The sequence below is a fragment of the Phyllostomus discolor genome, chromosome 8, assembly GCF_004126475.2.
Source record: "Phyllostomus discolor isolate MPI-MPIP mPhyDis1 chromosome 8, mPhyDis1.pri.v3, whole genome shotgun sequence".
Lineage (NCBI taxonomy): Eukaryota > Metazoa > Chordata > Mammalia > Chiroptera > Phyllostomidae > Phyllostomus > Phyllostomus discolor.
In genome coordinates, this window is record NC_040910.2 from 34,436,235 (window position 1) to 34,452,669 (window position 16,435).

Consider the following 16,435-nt stretch of genomic DNA (forward strand, 5'->3'; position numbering starts at 1 on the left):
GCCTGGGTTCTGGTCCTGGCCTGCCCTGGCCTCCCCAGGTGGCCCTGAGCTGGTCATAAGCTAAGTCATGGCTCCCCAGCCTTGTGACACCTGGTCTCAGTGGTACCTGGGCAACCTCTGGCTCAACCACGCCAGGTTCCACTCCCAGGGCTGGGATCACTGTTTCCAGGGGCAGCACGTCCCACCTCCAACATGGGAAGCATCCCATATGGATTTGAACTAGGCCGGCACTGCCTTCCACCCTGACCCCAGTTCTGCCCTTTAAGTGACTCAGAGTAAAAACCTCTGCTCCGTAACAGCCCCGGATAGACCGGGGAGTTCCCATCGTGGCCCCCTGGTCTTCTGCAGAGGGGACCACACAAATGCACTTACTGGCCCTGCCTTTGACACCACGTCCAGGTCTCCATCAGCTTGCAGTCCCTCCCACACTCCCCCTGGTTGGTCGGTGTTCCTTTGAAACTGTGTTTGCTCCGGGGGCAGGGGTGTCCTGTGGCTGGTGGGGAGACCAGCCTCCTTCAGGACAGCCCCAGTCCCTGTCATTCCATCCTCTTGGCCTGCAACCTGTCCCCACACCCTAGTACTCGGGCATTTCAGTGTCTACACCTCTGATTCCAAACTGCTTCTCACCCAAGCCCTTCCCAGGTCCTGTTTCCATCCCCAGCAAAGGCTGGGGCAGTGGAGCTGGGCCTGGGCCTGCGCTGGCGGCCTGCTGTTAGACCACGGCCCTGAGCCCTCTCCTCCAAGGGTTAACGGCGTCGGGAGCCAACATGGCCAGGATAGGAAGCTGGCTCCAGGAAAGGGGAAGGATATCTTGCTTTTCTCCGGGTGACAATGCTGAAAGTGAGCCAGTGGGAGGAGGGGCTGGAGGCCGACAAACAACCGCCCCCAAACAAAATTATGAATGGGCCGACTCCACAACAATACGGGCAGGTTGTGGGCAGAGCAGGGAGCCCGGGCCTGTTGACAAGCAGCAAGGTCACGGCCCCACCAGAGCTGTAAACAAGGGCTCACAATGCCCTCCTTTCCTCCAAAAGAGTCGGCTCCTCTCCTGGCCTGGTCCCATGGGTCCCAGCCTGCCCTGTCCCTCATCCTTGCCGGAGTCTGTCACTGAGGAGCCCCTGCTGCTTCCTCAGGGAAAACCCGGCCTTTTGTGCGCTCTTACTTCCTCCTCCTGTGGGAACCACACCGGGCCCATGACATCTGCTTCAAGGCGCCTTTCTCAGGGGGCCCGAGGTGGGAAAAGAGGAGGGGTGCTGGCTGCAGGGCAGGGGGGCTGCAGCCTGTCCCGGGCTGGGATTGTCATCACGGGCCCAGGGAGGGAGAACAATGAGGGGACCCCCAGCCCCCCCTCGGGGTCGCTGCTAGTGGGAGCTTCCTCTTCCCACAAGACTGCTCTTTGTGTGTGTGTTTATTGGGGGGTCAGGGGAATTCTTTTGTTTGCTTTTGTTTCCCTTTTTTTTTTGTTTGGCCTTTGGCTAGCCCCAGGCTTGGGAGTACGGAGGGGTGGTGATGCCAGCAGGGAGGGAATGGAGGAGCCGAGAGGGAACAGGGAACAGCGGCTGTGGGGGGTTCGTGGGGGAGCATGTGAGGGGACGCCTGGGGCTTTGCGAAGTGAAGGGAGTGGGATGCTGGGCCGTGATCCTCAGATGCACCTCTGCCACGTGGCTGCAGCGGCCACAGGCATGACAGGTGCCTCAGCCGCAGGGCGGGGTGAGGGGTGCAGGGTCTCGAGCTCTGTCTAGAGTGGAATCTTGAAGCACCTCGGAGACTGTGTCTCAGTCACACCCGCGTCCACACTGGCCTTCCAGGCAGCGACTCCCAGGCAGCCCTGCCGGTTAATTCTAACACAAACGCTGCCCTGCACAGGCACAGTAGGTTCATCCCCGAACACCCAAGGGGCCCAGAAGGGTCACCCTCTTGGGAGAGAAACCGCCTTGACTTCGGTTCTCTCGAGAGGTCCAGGGTGAGGCTCAGGGCGCTGGAGGCCCAGCAGCGCCAGGAGCGTCTGACTGTAGAAGAACTCCTAGTCCCCAGGAAGGGCGGCAGGGGTCAGAGGGGCACTGCCCCGCGGCCCGGCTGAGCCCCCAGCGAGCTGCACGTTGGCTAGTTCTCTTGAGCCCACGGAGCCTGTGGAGGTGTCAGGCGGACACACAGGTATCTGAGAGGACCATAGGGCAGGTGGGGAAACAGGCCACTCAGGGCAGGACTCAGAAAGTGTCCCCAGGAGTTATTCTTGAAGAAACTGGAAAGGAAGACCTGGACTCTGTCAGCTAAAGCTGCTGTGGCTTCTGGGAGCAGCTCAGCTGGGCTTCCAGAGCAGCAGATCTGAGCCCTGTGCTCAGCAGCTCAGACGAGAGTGAAACCCGACATCAGGCAGCCGCTCTGGAAAAGGGTTTTACGGTAGTTTCTCATAAGACTGAGCGTGCAACTCCCGTACTGCCCAGCAACAGCCCGCTGGGCATTTATCCCAGGGAATATCACACAGAAAGCTGTCCTGAATATTCCTAGCAGCTCTGTTCTCGATAGCCGTAAACCGGAAACAACTCAGACACCCTCCAGTGGGTGAGTGATGAACACACTGCAGTCCGTCCACACCGTGGGTGACCCCTGACCGACAAAAGCAAGGGACTTACACACGCCACAGCTGGCAGGGGTCTCAAGGGAAAGGTGCCCAGTAAAGGAAGCCAGTCTCAAAAGGTTCCAGACTGCCTGATTTTGTTTCTATCCCGTTCTTGAAGTATTTGGATTATAGTGGTGGAGAACAGATCAGTGGGTGTCACAGGCAGCAGTGGGGTGGTGGGCGGTGCAGCTGACCAGGGTGGCACCAAGCAGGCTCATGGGGAAGGGACAGTTCTACATCTTGGTCACAGCGGGGGGCCACACCAATCTGCAGGTGGGATAGAACAGCACAGAACCACATGCGTGCACACACCAGTCTATGCAACACCGGTGACATCTGAGGTTTGGTGAGCCGCACCAGTGTCAGCGCTGTGGTGTGGGAGTTGTCCTACAGTCACACGTGATAGTGTCATCAGGGGCAGCCGGACAAAGGACCCACAGGACCTCCTCTGCATTACTGCGCAGCTTCCTGTCATTTTATAATGGTTTCGAAATAAAAAGTAAAATCCACAATCAAAAATGGAACATTCTGGGCTTTATATCCACCATCCAATCAGATTTTTGTCTAGCTCACACACAAGACAAGCTCAAGACCTACTGGGATGAGCCACTGTTAGTTTATTTCACACAGTGACAGTACAGAAAAGACCAAGCCTTGGTGCCATCTCCCTGTGAGCTTCATTCCACACACCAGAAAGGACGACACAGAGACAATGGGGCCGGATGACCACACAGAGATGTGACAAGACCTCATGGCTACTCCCCTCAGGCTCCTGCCCCCGCCCCACCCCCCTGGGTGCTGGGCCGTCAATCATAAGCTGCTCTGCCAAAACCCAGACAAACTGTGCCTCACACCTTTGCCTACGTGGCCTGCGTGGATCTGTCTGTGTAGCTGCCAGGGCACCATGGCAGACTCCTTTCCCTACTACTCTCTCAGAGTGGGCTTGGGCATCAGGCATTGGAAAAGCCTCCCTATAATTCCTGCCAGGAAGCTGGGGTTGGAAGCCCAGTCGAGTTCTGACAGTGAGGCTTGCCTCCGAGTCTCCAGCGGCTCACGCGCAGGCACTCCAGCAGCTCTGGTGGGGCCTCAGCTTCGTCACCTGTGGAAGTGGGGACAGACGCCTTCCAAGGGAAGCTGCCGGTGGTAGCATTTCAGACCTGTGCCCCCGCTGTTATGAGAACAGTCTCCCCATCACTGGAGAAGCACTTAGGGTACGCAAAGGCACATTCTGCAGCCACGGGCCCCGGTGAGGCTTTCTCCCAGAAGTGAGCAGGAAAGTGGAAAAGCACAAAGGGAGGGATTGCTTTGGCGAGAACAGGACACCTGCTGAGATACGACGCAGCTGCACATCCACACACAGAGGTTTCCGGAGCGGCGCTGCCCTTGGACCGCAGTCTCTGCACACACAGCCGCATGAAAGGGAGAACAGCACGGTCTCCACTCGCACATGGAAGTCTCTCAGCACGATGCCCCGGCTCTTCGCTCAGTGGCTTCTCCTTCCTTCGTTCAGCCAATTCATGTGTTCATTTAATCATTTACTCATTCATTCGTTTGTTCACCCTCACCCAACCCACACATTTTAAATAAGTCTCATGATTCATTAGTACCGCGTCTGATTTGGAACTGCATGCTTGGGCTTGAACTCTGGGCCTTCTAGAAAGCCCTAGACACTTATTTCACATTAGTTACCAGGACAAAGATAAGACTGGGGTCTCAATGCAGGAGCGTGGGGAGTTGGGCCTGAGGTGCCTAAAAAGAAAGGCCCAGTGTGTGTGCCTGTAGCCAGCATCTCTTTGTTTGGTGGGGGCAGCACCTATTTTTGTTTAAATCCTCACCTGAGAGTATGCTTATTGATTTTAGAGAGAGAAACATCTAAGTGAAAGGGAATCATCAATCAATTTCCACCCACGTGTGCCCCGACCAGGGATCGAACCCACAACCTAGGTGTGTGCCTTGACTGGGGATTGAACCTGCAATGTTTTGGTGCATGGAATGGTGCTCCAACCAACTGAGCCGCCCAACCAGGGCCCGGATGGCACCTCCTGCCTGTCTATGTCAGAGGGCCGCATCCGCCTGTGCTGTAGGTGGGATGTTCACAGGCGTTACAACCAGAAAGGCCCTCCAGCGTCACAGAAGTTGGTGGAAGGTTGGGTCTCCCAAGCTGAACAGTAGCCTTTTCCACAGGACCCTCCAGAAGCTTTACTGTGCTGGCATCATTGAGCATCGCCATGATGGAGATGCAGCCGGGTGGAGGGGTCCCAAACACAGAGATGCTCAGGAGCCCTGGGGAAGACTCTTCAGGAAATGCTGCCTGGTGTTAATGACAGCCCGTCAGAAAGGGGAGGGCTGACTCTGGGCCCCGGGAGGGGCCAGGTTCCTGTCAGGAGCAGACAGGGCCAGGCAGCTAGGTGAGGGAAGGGACAGGTCAAGGGGGAAAGAGGGTCAGTTGGCAGATCTTTGTAGGATTTGGGACAAGTGACCTCAAAAACCAAGGGACATTCTGTCTACTTTAGTGGAAGAAGTTGCCCCTCCTCCTAGGCCCAGGGCTTGGGGGACTTGGGGACAAGTGTGAGACAGCCTAAAAGCCTGGCTTAGAGGGAAGGTCGAGTCAGCAGAACCAGAGTGTGAATGCGGCGACTGTCGGGGACAAGAATCCTGGTGGGAGAAGGGGCAGCTGCGGGAGCTGCGGGACTCACAGCCCAGACCGCAGGGGGCCTAACTCGCCAGCCTGAACCCCAGTGACGGCAGTCCCCTGGGCAGTCGTCGTCGTCAGCCATGTACAGCTGCCACCTAGTGGCAGAGGAAAATGCTGCTTGACAAAGGATCAGCGCACCGCGGATGAACATTTGCGCAGATTCCGTGCGGTTTAATGGAATCTCACTTGACGCAAGGCATCTGGTGCACAGTCATGAGTTGCTGATTGGTTCCAGCAGATAGCATCAGCAGGTCGGGAAAGAGGGACGCTTGCTCCAGAGCGGCACGGCCGGGTCCAGGACTGGACCTCTCACTCGCTCTGCGGTCTACGCAAGGAGCACCTCATGTCCTCGTCCTTCGAAGCCCTCCCAGGGGATGACGCTGTGCTCCTGACACAGCTGTCTGAGTGTGGAGAAGCCCCTCTCGGGTCTGGGCTTTCTTTGCTCCTTGAAAATTGCCCAGCTGTAGTGGAATTATGAAACTATATTTCCACTGTGGGATGGTAGGAGACTTGAAGATATTTGAAGTTTTTAATTTTCTTTTTATCCTCACTTGAGGACATACTTTCATTGCTTCTCGAGAGAAAGGCAGGGAGAGAAACAGCAATTGGTTACTTCCTGTATGCACAGAGACCGAGGATCATATACGCTTGACAGGGGATTGAACCCACAACCCAGTTGTGTGCCCTGACCAGAAGTTGAACTCGTAACCCTTCAGCTGCAGGACCATGTTCCAGCCAACTGAGTCCCACCGGCCAGGGCGGGACTTTCAGGTTTTAGTTCTCCAGGTTTGGTTTCAGTTCTGGGCCAGCGCCAATTGAAGCCGTTGTCTGTGGTTCACCATTAGGGGAGGTGGCTCTTCTCCCTGGTGTTGTCACTAGTGCCATGCCACAGAGTGAAGTTCTAGCCAGTGAGGGGGACTTGCCTCTTCACCTGTTTAGCTGGACCTCAGAACAACACCTGCTCCTCCAAGTCCTGTCACTGTGCCTCAACCTACAGTATTTCATTCATTTACTCTTACATGCAATAGTTCCTGGGAAATTCCAGTATCTGCCTCCTCCTGGAGGTGGGGTGGGTGGAAACCATGTGCTCTTGGGGACCCCTTCTCAAGTTTCTCTTGTTCCAGTCGCCTGTGGGGGTCTACTGTGCCGGGTTGCAGGTGTGTGGCCCATCCACAGCTGGGGTGGAAGTCCCCAGGCTGAAGGAGGCAGAGGTAGCCCGTTGGGTCCCCAGTACCTGGCAGAGGTGGACCCTCAGTCTGTGGGAACTTTGTCCTTGTTCTCAGAAGCTCCAGTGGGTAAGTGGGGTACCCAGGGTAGGGGATGTGCAGAAGTTGTCCTGGCTTAGATCCTTGCTGACACTCCTCTGAGTCACCTTCTGGCCTTCTGTTAGGCAACGGACATGAGTCCCTGTAGCCTGGAGGCAAAAGCTCTTGGAAATGGGCGGGAGGGGTGCACCCAGTGAGATTTATCTTTAGTGAGTCAGGGAAGCAGACTGGGCCTCCATGGGACAGAAGGAGGTTCTAGAACTCCAGGCTAGCTTGGATCTAACTGGTGAATCCTGGTGGGCACCCTGGAATCTGTCTTGTGGCTCTGGAGGTCTTGCTTGGGAAACACTATGGCCCCTGCATGCAAGTGAGCCCAGGTGTGGGGTTGCTAGGACGGATGACCTTAGTTCTGACAAATCCAACCTCAGCCAGGAACTCCCACAGCAATCCTCTGGGGTTGCCCGGTCCCCAGCTCAGGTTCTGCATATTCCTGGTCTTTCCTTTCAGTGTGGAGAGAACCTAGCGTGATGAGATTTTAGATAGATTTCAATAAACTTAATAAAAGTCCAGAAACTTTCCAAAAATAAAAACTTTTCTGCTTGTAATGTCTGCCTTTATTTTGAATATGTTGTTTTATTTTCTGTGCATGGTTGTGGCACAGGGTGGGTTGGCTGGGAGCAAGGAGAAGACTTTAAAGGTCACAGAAGTAGACTGAGCAGCCATGGGTGGAATCGGGTCAGCAAAGACCTCAGCAGTGGCCAGGTGAACTTGCACTTGCTTCGGCACGCAGGCCGTCTGCTTCCAGCCTAGCCGACTCCTTCATCTGTCTCAAGGAACTTCGGTCTCCTCCATCCAGTAATCTAGATTGCTTCCTTGCCCCACCAACCCTTGTCCAGTCCACCAAGTCCCATCAATTTGGCCTCTGAGCTAAATCCTGAGCCTATCAACTTCTCTGCACCCCCAGGATGTTCTCCTCCCACCCACCCACGCCATTGACCTCTCCCCTGGACCGTGTCACAGTGCCGGACTGGTCCACAGGCATCCTCTCTACTCCTGAATCTCCTGGTATAGCTACAGGGGACCCCTCCCAAAATGCAAATGTGATCACATCACCCTTTGCCTGAGCCCCATCCGTGGCTCACCTGGCTTTTAAGAGGAGGGTGAAGCTCTCTGAGCCACGGCCTCCTGGGTCCAGTCTGCTCTGCCGCTGCCCAGCTCTCCAGCCCTGTCTGCACCAGGCATGCCCCTGAATTCTCTCTCCACGGCCACGTGACCCTCTTTCAACCTCTTGGATTCACCCCATGTCCTCTTGCTGAGGCCTTTGCACATACTGCTCCCTTTGCCTGGAATGTCCTATCCTTCACCGTTCCCACTGTCTCAGTTCCTATGTCACTTGCACGGGGAGCCCTGCAGGACATTCCACACAGGCCAGACCCTCATCTCACTTCCATTTTGTCACTGTTTTGTCTCCCGAACCACTTTCGTTGCAGCTGCGGCTTCCTCTCAGACGCCTGTCTCCTGCACAGTCTGTACAACGCTCCCCCAAGCATTGCCTGCTTCTTCTTGCTCACTGCCCGATGCCCCAGAGCCTGGCCCTGGGGGAGCTCTCTCAGCAGACAGCTGTTAAATGGACGAAAGATGAAACAGAGCCCTCAAGGACACAGAAAATGGGGGGTGTAGGCAACGGTGGCCATTTAGAGTGAACGGATTATCATTAGAACTTAGAGCCTTCTTTTAAGATAACTGTTGACTTTTTCCCTCAGACAGTGCAGTGATACACACTAATTTTTTAAAAAATGTGTGCATCTCACTTGGAAGGTCTGATAGCCTGGAGGGTGGCCACGGGGCAGAGGCCATGAGCGAGGGCAAAAGAGGCCTCAGTCCCTAGGGAGGAGAGCCCACGGAACCCAGATCCAGAGCCAGGCTGGCTCCGCAGGGCACACACTTTCCTGGGGAGTTCTCAGCAGCCTCGTGGGGGCGGCCCAGGAGCGGGACGTCCGCCACTTGCTCCTGTGTGCCCTCGGACAAGCTACTCAACCCCCAAGGGCCTGGTTTGTTTGTTTTTTTCATCTGTCAAATGAAGACAAAGAGCAGGGCCTGCTTCCTTGGGTTGTGTGGACTGGGGCTGAGATTTCACAGCACACGCTGGGTTTGACATCACACATAAGTGTGTTCAGTAAATACCAGGATTATATCCATCCTTACCCAAGGGTTCATCGAGACGTGGAATAAAGCCAATAGAGTGGCTAGAGGCCTGATTCTCCTTATCAGTGTAACTTGTTCCTTTCCCTAGCAGTTGCCTGAATTTTCATGATTAGGCGGGAAAAACGGCCCTTTAACAGCACTTTGAGGCTACTCCTACCACGAAGCAAGAAGATGATCAAAACAGAGAGGCTTATCTTGATTTTTCCATTCATTTGGGCAGAATAAGTCCTTGAAGATTTTCAACTTGAGACCATGCCCAAGAAATGTGTTTTCTGCCTGAAAAAAAAAGGGGGGCTCATGTGGAAGAAAAAGAAAAGCACAGATGAAAAGCACAGATTTTGCCGATGAAAGCGTGAGATCCACGTGGCCCTTGTGCACTGGCTTCCTGGGCTCAGTCCTTGTCAAGTGGGAAAGCAGCTTTGCTCAGCTTTTCTCAACCCAGTGCTCAGGAGAGTAGGGCAGGAGGAGGATCCGTGGAGCAATGCCCCCCCACCCCGGCCCCCTCCCCACACTGCAGCTTTGCCATTATTAACAATCCTGTGACCTCACTCTCTCAAAGAAGGGGATTTCTCAAAAGTTCTGACTTCAGGGTATCAGTGAGTTAGAAGTGGGGTCGCCGGCTTCAATCAAACGTTCCCTAACCTTTAAACTAGGAGGAAGGTGAGAGGCTTCTTCGTAATCAGCAGCTCCCACCACGTGACATGCTCCCTTTTGGCACTCACAGGGAGGCTGACTGAGGCAGGCAGGAGAACAAGCCCCTTCTCCCCCAGTAATCTCGGATCGAGTCCTGCAGTGCTTTTCCCCACGTGGTCGCTCCCCACTGCCCTCATCCAAACGTGCAACGGTCCTGTTGTTTGGGCAGGGGCATGGAGAGGCAGAGATTTTGCACAGGTCCTGCTTTTGGAAGTGCCTTGTTGGCTCCCACCAAACAGATCCATGGAAAGAAAAGGGAATCGGGAAGGCCTTATAAGAGGGTAGTTTGAGGCTTGCCCCAGCACAAAGCAGTATGTGATGTTTGTTTGTTTCTTAAAAGGATGGGTGGGGCCTTCACTCTGGTCACCGAGAGCCTCTGGGGCAGTGCAGGATGAGGAGCCGCTGCTCCGTCCTTCTCGGCTGTCCTCTTCTCTCCCTCCCATGATCCACTGCTCAGCGTTGCCAGGGTTAGGAAGTGAAGCCCCTCTGTAGTCCCCGAGTTTTGAACAAGGTTTTCTACACAAAATAAGTCACAGGAAAGCTTGTCCTCAGTCCTCGGAGACACTTGGCCTTCAGTTCATCCCTCCAATGGGGCATTTTTATTGCTGCGTCCATCGACCACTGACACTGTTGGGGGCTTGGCCCTCCAACAGACACCGAACTCCCCCAAGAGAGCAGCCACACACTGACTGTCCTTGGGTTTCCTGGCACAGAGAAAGGCCCTTAACACTTACTGGAATCAATACCAAAATGAAGGGATGAATATGTGAATGAATGAGTGAATGACTGCATCTTAAAGCCAAGGGCGTTTCTGCCTCACAAGGTCATTGTCTTGTGAGAAAAGAAGGCAACTGGGAAGGAGATCAGTGAGAAGTCCGGCGCGCAGGATTGCTTCCTGTGCCTTTTGACCTTCAGCTATGAAGCATGACCTTTACTGCTTGTTGAGCACAGACAGCTTTTAAAGGATATCCTTCCACTGTCCTCCCAGAAGGAAGGGGAGATTGGGTGGGGCTCAGAGCCCACTACTTTTAGGCTCTTCTGAGCATGCTCGGAAATAAGAAGACAATAAGGGAAGGTAGCACCGGCAAGGAATTTCAAAGCATCCTGGAGGGAGGCTGGGTCCATTTTGGCTGATGGAAAAAGTCTTAGTGGAACTAGTTGATTTATCGAGAGTCATCTGAATGTGAAAAAGACAAGATCACTGAGCAAACACCCTTCCCTCAATCCTTCCCTCGACCCTATACAAATGTGAGTGCGTACACACGTGCACGCACACACATTCACATGCACACACTCGCACATGCATACACACATACACACCACACACGCATGCTCACCTGCACACACATGCACGGACACACCACGTGAACACATATATGCTCACATGCACACACATGCGTGCATATCCAGTCCTTTGGGAAGTAGATCATGTGGTAGACAGAGGTATATATGTATTCTTTTTTTTTTTTTAAGATTTTTATTTATTTATTTTTAGAGAGGGAAGGGAGGGAGATAGAGAGAGAGAGAGAGAGAAACATCAATGTGCGGTTGCTGGGGCTTATGGCCTGCAACCCAGGAATGTACCCTGGCTGGGAATCGAACCTGGGACACTTTGGTTCCCAGCCCGCGCTCAATCCACTGAGCTACGCCAGCCAGGGGGAAAGCTGCTTCTTTAGAAGAGGTCATCTCAATACAGTAAAACCCCAAGATAACATTCCTGGCTGGTGTGGCTCAGTGGATTGAGTGCCAACCTGCAAACCAAAAGGTTGTCAGTTCGATTCCCAGCCAGGGCACATGCCTGGGTTGTGGGCCAGGTCCCCAGTTGGAGGTGCACGAGAGGCAGCCAGTCGATGCATCTCTTGCACATTGATGTTTCCCTTTCTCCCTCCCCTCCCCTCTCTCTAAAAATAAAATCTCAAAAATAAAACAAGATAACATAGCACAGGATAGCAGGAATTTTGATATAACAGAGTTGGCTTCAAATATTCTCATGGTGTGGGGCAGGCTGGGAGGAGAGGGCAAAGTTGGGTGAAGAAACTGCAGGCAATCTTAATTCAAGAAGTGGGGGTGCAGAGGATGGGTCCCCATGCCCCAACTTTCTCCAAAAAGGCCAACAAAATGGCACCAATTAGGGGAGTCTTGGAATCTGCCTTTTTGTGGGGGGAAGTTCCAACAGAAGTCCTAGGACCCAGAATCACCTTTGACATTGAAGCTGGAGCAGACAGCTGCCACCAGATGGCGCCAAGCAAGAACCTGGGCTGGGACGGACCATTCATTCACGGACTTGTAAACACGCAAACCTTGCATTTTAGAAGCTTGGATTTCTTGACCCTCCTTTTGGCGCCACGGCAGGGTTTTTCACAGTGATTCTCTGTGGAATAATGATGATCCTTTGGGTATTTAAAATGGCCTGTAGTTTACCAAGTGCTTGCCGTATTGTTGATCTGGGGACGGCAGCCATTGGGAGGATGGGGAAACACAGTGACTCTCAGAAAGCTCCAACCAGTTTTCAGGCAAGGGATTTCTTCTACCTTCTCACCCTTCGGGGATACATCTGGGGTTTCCCTAGCCTTTCGGGTATCTTGGGGGTCCTTATTTGGAAGACAAAAGGACTTTCTTCCCAGACACCTGATAGACCTTTTGCTTGAAGTCACTCTGCCACCTGGTGGTGACATCTGAGAATTGCAGAACCATCCTGGCCTATCCCACATCCGGCTTTTTGGCTGGCTTCTCTCAGCTCCAAACCACTCCCCAGCAACCTAAACAAGTGGTATTCATTGTGCAAAGCTCTGCCCAGCTCCATTTGGTAAAAGCACCGATACCATCTAGGATGTTCTTTCCCCTTGTAGTGACGCGATTCTGTCCCTCACTTCCTTCCCTTCTTTCCTTTCCTTCTCTGTGCTCTCTGCACCTGCCATGACCAGAAACCTGTTTGCTTACTGCTAGAAGGCAGGCTTTCTGAGGGCGTGCTATCTTGCTCATGGCTCTATCTCTGTTCCTAGAACAGTGTGGGCACACAAAAACTCCTGGTAAATGTCTGATGCATGGATGAACTGCGCCAAAGGCACGCCAGGCCGTGATGGCTTTGCTTTGTCTAAACACTTTCTGTTTCATGACCTGTATTCCATTGTGTGCCACCTTGTACATCGCTTTCCTGGTGCAACTCCATTATTCCCTCCTGGATGCAAACAGATCACGTCTGCATTTTCTAACTGCACCGCAAGCTCAATCAATAGTTTTATTATGAATACTATAATATTACTAGCATTAATAGTAACCCCTCACACTGATGTTTGATAGTTCCTATCACTTTCTATACTTGATCTTCTCAACTATTTTATGAAATATTAAAGCAGGAATTAGGAATCCCATTTCATATACGTAAATTATATGTATAAATTGTAGTACATAAATGACTTGCCCAAGATCGCACAGCTCCTGAGTGGACATGCTGAAGCTTCTCGCTCCAGACTGGGCACCATGTCCCTGTCTTCCTTGGTTGGTGTCCGAGTGGGGAGACTGTTACTCGGATGAGATTGTGGGGGGAAGTGACACTGCAGTGTGGGCGGAGGCAAAGGGCCTGTGGTCGGCAGAAAAGATGACTCTCCAGCACTCCTTGCCCCTGCTGTATAATCTTCTCATCTGCCGTACTAAAGTACCAAATTGGGGGCTTAAAAACAACAGAAATGTATTTTCTTGCCAATCTCTAGGTTGTAAGTCTGGGATTAAGGTATCAGCAGGGCTGGTCTCTTCTGAGGCCTCTCCCTTCAGCTTGTTGGTGGCCGCCTTCTCGCTGTGTCCTCTCCTGGGCTTCCTTCTGTATGTGTCTGTGTCCTGATTTCCTTGCGTTATAAGAACACCAGTCACATTGGAGGGGGGCCCACCCTAATGACCTTGTTCTGCCTTCACTGTCCCTTTAACGACCCCATCTCTAAACGAAGTCACATTCTGAGGTGCTGGGGGTTAGAACGTAAGCATATGAATTTTGGGGGACACAATTCAGCTGTAACACTCTGCCCTGTCCTTGCCCCCTTCTAGACAGATGTCACCTTCTTTCCCCATAAGCCTGTGCCCTCCTTGGAGAGCCTCCGGATGCCTTTCTGCCTGTTCAGAACTGCCAGTAGGTGGGTTGATGGCTGGTACATGGAAAGGCAAGATGCCAGGCCAGCAGTGACTGAGAAGGTAGAAAATTCCAGAAGCCACAGAGATGCTTGCAGGCAAAGCAGCTCATGTATACAGCTCACGGGTGACCCCTGTGCCTGGCAACAAATTAAAATCCTGAGAAAATGGCAGGGGACTTCCCTTCAGGGGGAAAGCTGGCTTTAGTGCCAACATTGAGGGGAACTTTCTGTTCACAAGTCTCTCGTCTGCATTCAAACGATGACTCCTGAGCCACAGTGATGTCTTCATTTCGTTCCAATCCGTGCTCCTAATGTGACCCCCCCTACACTCGGCAGAGCCCAGGCTTGGCACCGGGCCTGCTATTTCTCGGCCATCAAAATTTGAATCTTTGAGGGAAATACTTTTCAAAGTGTGAAACAATGACCACACCGGTCTGCCAGCTGTTTGTTCCCGGTCCACGGAGAGATAAGTGCAGAAATGGAGAGTTGGTGCTTAGAAGCCTTTATTGCAATTTAACAGTGTTTTTATGTGGGTTGAGTCTAATTATGAAAGTTTGCGCTCACATATTCTATGATCATTTTTCTAGTAATTCAACTTTCCATTTATGAAAATATTGGTTTGCAATAAATTAGAAATTTAAAGCAGCAAATGAAAGGCCATGGTCTAAGAGGCACAGTCCCGGCCACGGTCCTGCTTCTAATGGTGGCGTCCGCAGGGCGCGCAGTCAGCTTCCTGACACCCAGTCCCAAGTACAGCAGAGCCGCAGCAGTAGCCGGTAAAGGGCTCTTAAACTTCTCTAGAGATTCCTCTTACCACAGAGGATACAAAGTTTGACCATGTTTGACCGAATCACTCAGAGAGGCCCTAAACAGAGGCCCTAAACCCAGGTAGACCCAGGGCCGGTGTCCTGGCCTTAGAGACTGTCCGGAGGCAGTGTGTCCAGTGGTTAGACCCACTGCCTCTCGCTCCAGATGCTCTGGGTGTGACTTCCAGCCCTACCACTTTGTAGCTGGGTGGTTCCCTCAATCTGTAAATGAGACACAGTAATAACACTTTATAGGGTTCTTCTGTGGATCAGTGCGGATCTTAATTCATATTATTTAGAAGAGTGTTTGGCACATAGGAAGCATGGCGCAAATGTTAGCCATTGTTAACAAAGGTGGTTGCACGGTGTTTCCTTTGTCTGCTCAAAGCCGCTCAGTCGTGTGATTGGAGGGCACCGAATCTGGGACATTTCTGATGTTCGCAAGTGAGGGGTTGAGTCAGAACTCAGGCCACTGGGGCCGCGGGGGAGTTCCAGGGGCTTCGTCGCATTTGCCTCCCTCTGACCCTGGTTCTCAGCACTGTCCTCTTTGAGTGAATGCGTTCCACTCTCTGAGCCTCACTTTCCTCATCTGAACAAAGGGAGTGGCCATCTCTGTTCTGCTGTTGCTAGAGGCAACAGGGATGAGTGACAGGGTGCTTTTAAACAGGAAGAAGAAACGTTTTCACAATTAGTTTTCAAGCAAGTGAGTTGTCAGGGGTCATGCCAGCACAGTCTTGTGCTGGGAATGGTCCTCCTGCAAGAAATGGCCTGGAATCATCTTCTTGGGAACGCAGGTGACCTCCGGTGGCGAGCCAGCAGTTCATTTCAGTGGCTCCATCTGCGCTAGCGGCAGGCACCGCCAGCGGTGGTGGCAGGCAGCCCAGGCCTGCCGCCCGGAAGAAGCAGCAGCATCTGCATGGGGGTGGGAGCGGATGCAGCATTTAGAGTTGGAAAACAATATGCATTTGTCAGGGTTTTGCTCTTTCTTTTCTAAATTCAGAACATTTGGGCAGAGAACAAAGAGGGAGGAATACTGATTTCCCCTCCAGGAAAGGATGATGGATGGCGGGAGCTGGCAGGAAACACGGACACCTCCTCCCCCACCCGCCCCACCCACCCCATCACGTCTCTTCCCTGGCTCCTGCCTGCTCTCTCTCCCTCACCCCTCCCGGCCTCCCCCTGCTCCTGTCTCTCACTCTCTCCCTTTCCTCCTCCCCAACCAAAACGAAGATGCTGCCTGCATATGAGATTCCACCACACATCCCAGAAGGAGTTAGTCCCCCTCCCCCACCCACCCCTACTGTGCGTAATGGAATCTCTGTGATGAGAGACCTGCAGACCCCAGCGCGGGTCGTTTGTGAGGCCGGGGCGGGGCGGGGAGGGTGTTCCTAGGTGGGTATGAGGGCCACATCTGTGCTGTGAGCAGCAGCAGAAGCTGGACAAGCGCCAGTACCAAGCTCTCCCTGCCTGCTCACAGCCAGTGTGTGACTGAGGGGAAGGAAATGTGAGGGCTGGAGTCTGGGGGTGGGATAATCCAATGCCAGGAGGCAGTGAACAGCGAGAAGGCAGAGAAGGGGAATGGGAAGAGAAGGGGAGGTGGGAGGGGATTTCAACCCCTAGGTTGTCAGGAGCTCTGGAGCAAAGCCTGGTCTGAAATCCAGCTCCAACATCACCTACCTGAACTTGAAGGGCAGCTCCACCAATCTAGTGCTCAGGTAAGTACCCAGAGTGTCTCAACCTCAGCATTGCTCATGTCGGGGGTTGGAGGAGTCTTTGTTGTGGGGGAAGAGGTTTGTCCGGTGCATCGAGGCATTTTTAACAGCACCCCTGGCCCTAGATTCCCCAGATGAGTGCCACTCAGTACCCCAGCCCTCACTCCCAGTGGCGACAGCTACAGAGGGCTCCAGGCACTGCCAAGTGGCTCCTGGGGGGAGGGGAGGGGCCAAACCCCCAATGGCTTGAGAATCACAGAAAACAATTTCCCCTTGGAATTTACCCCCAGCGAGACAGTGCGCCTTTAATATTTTATC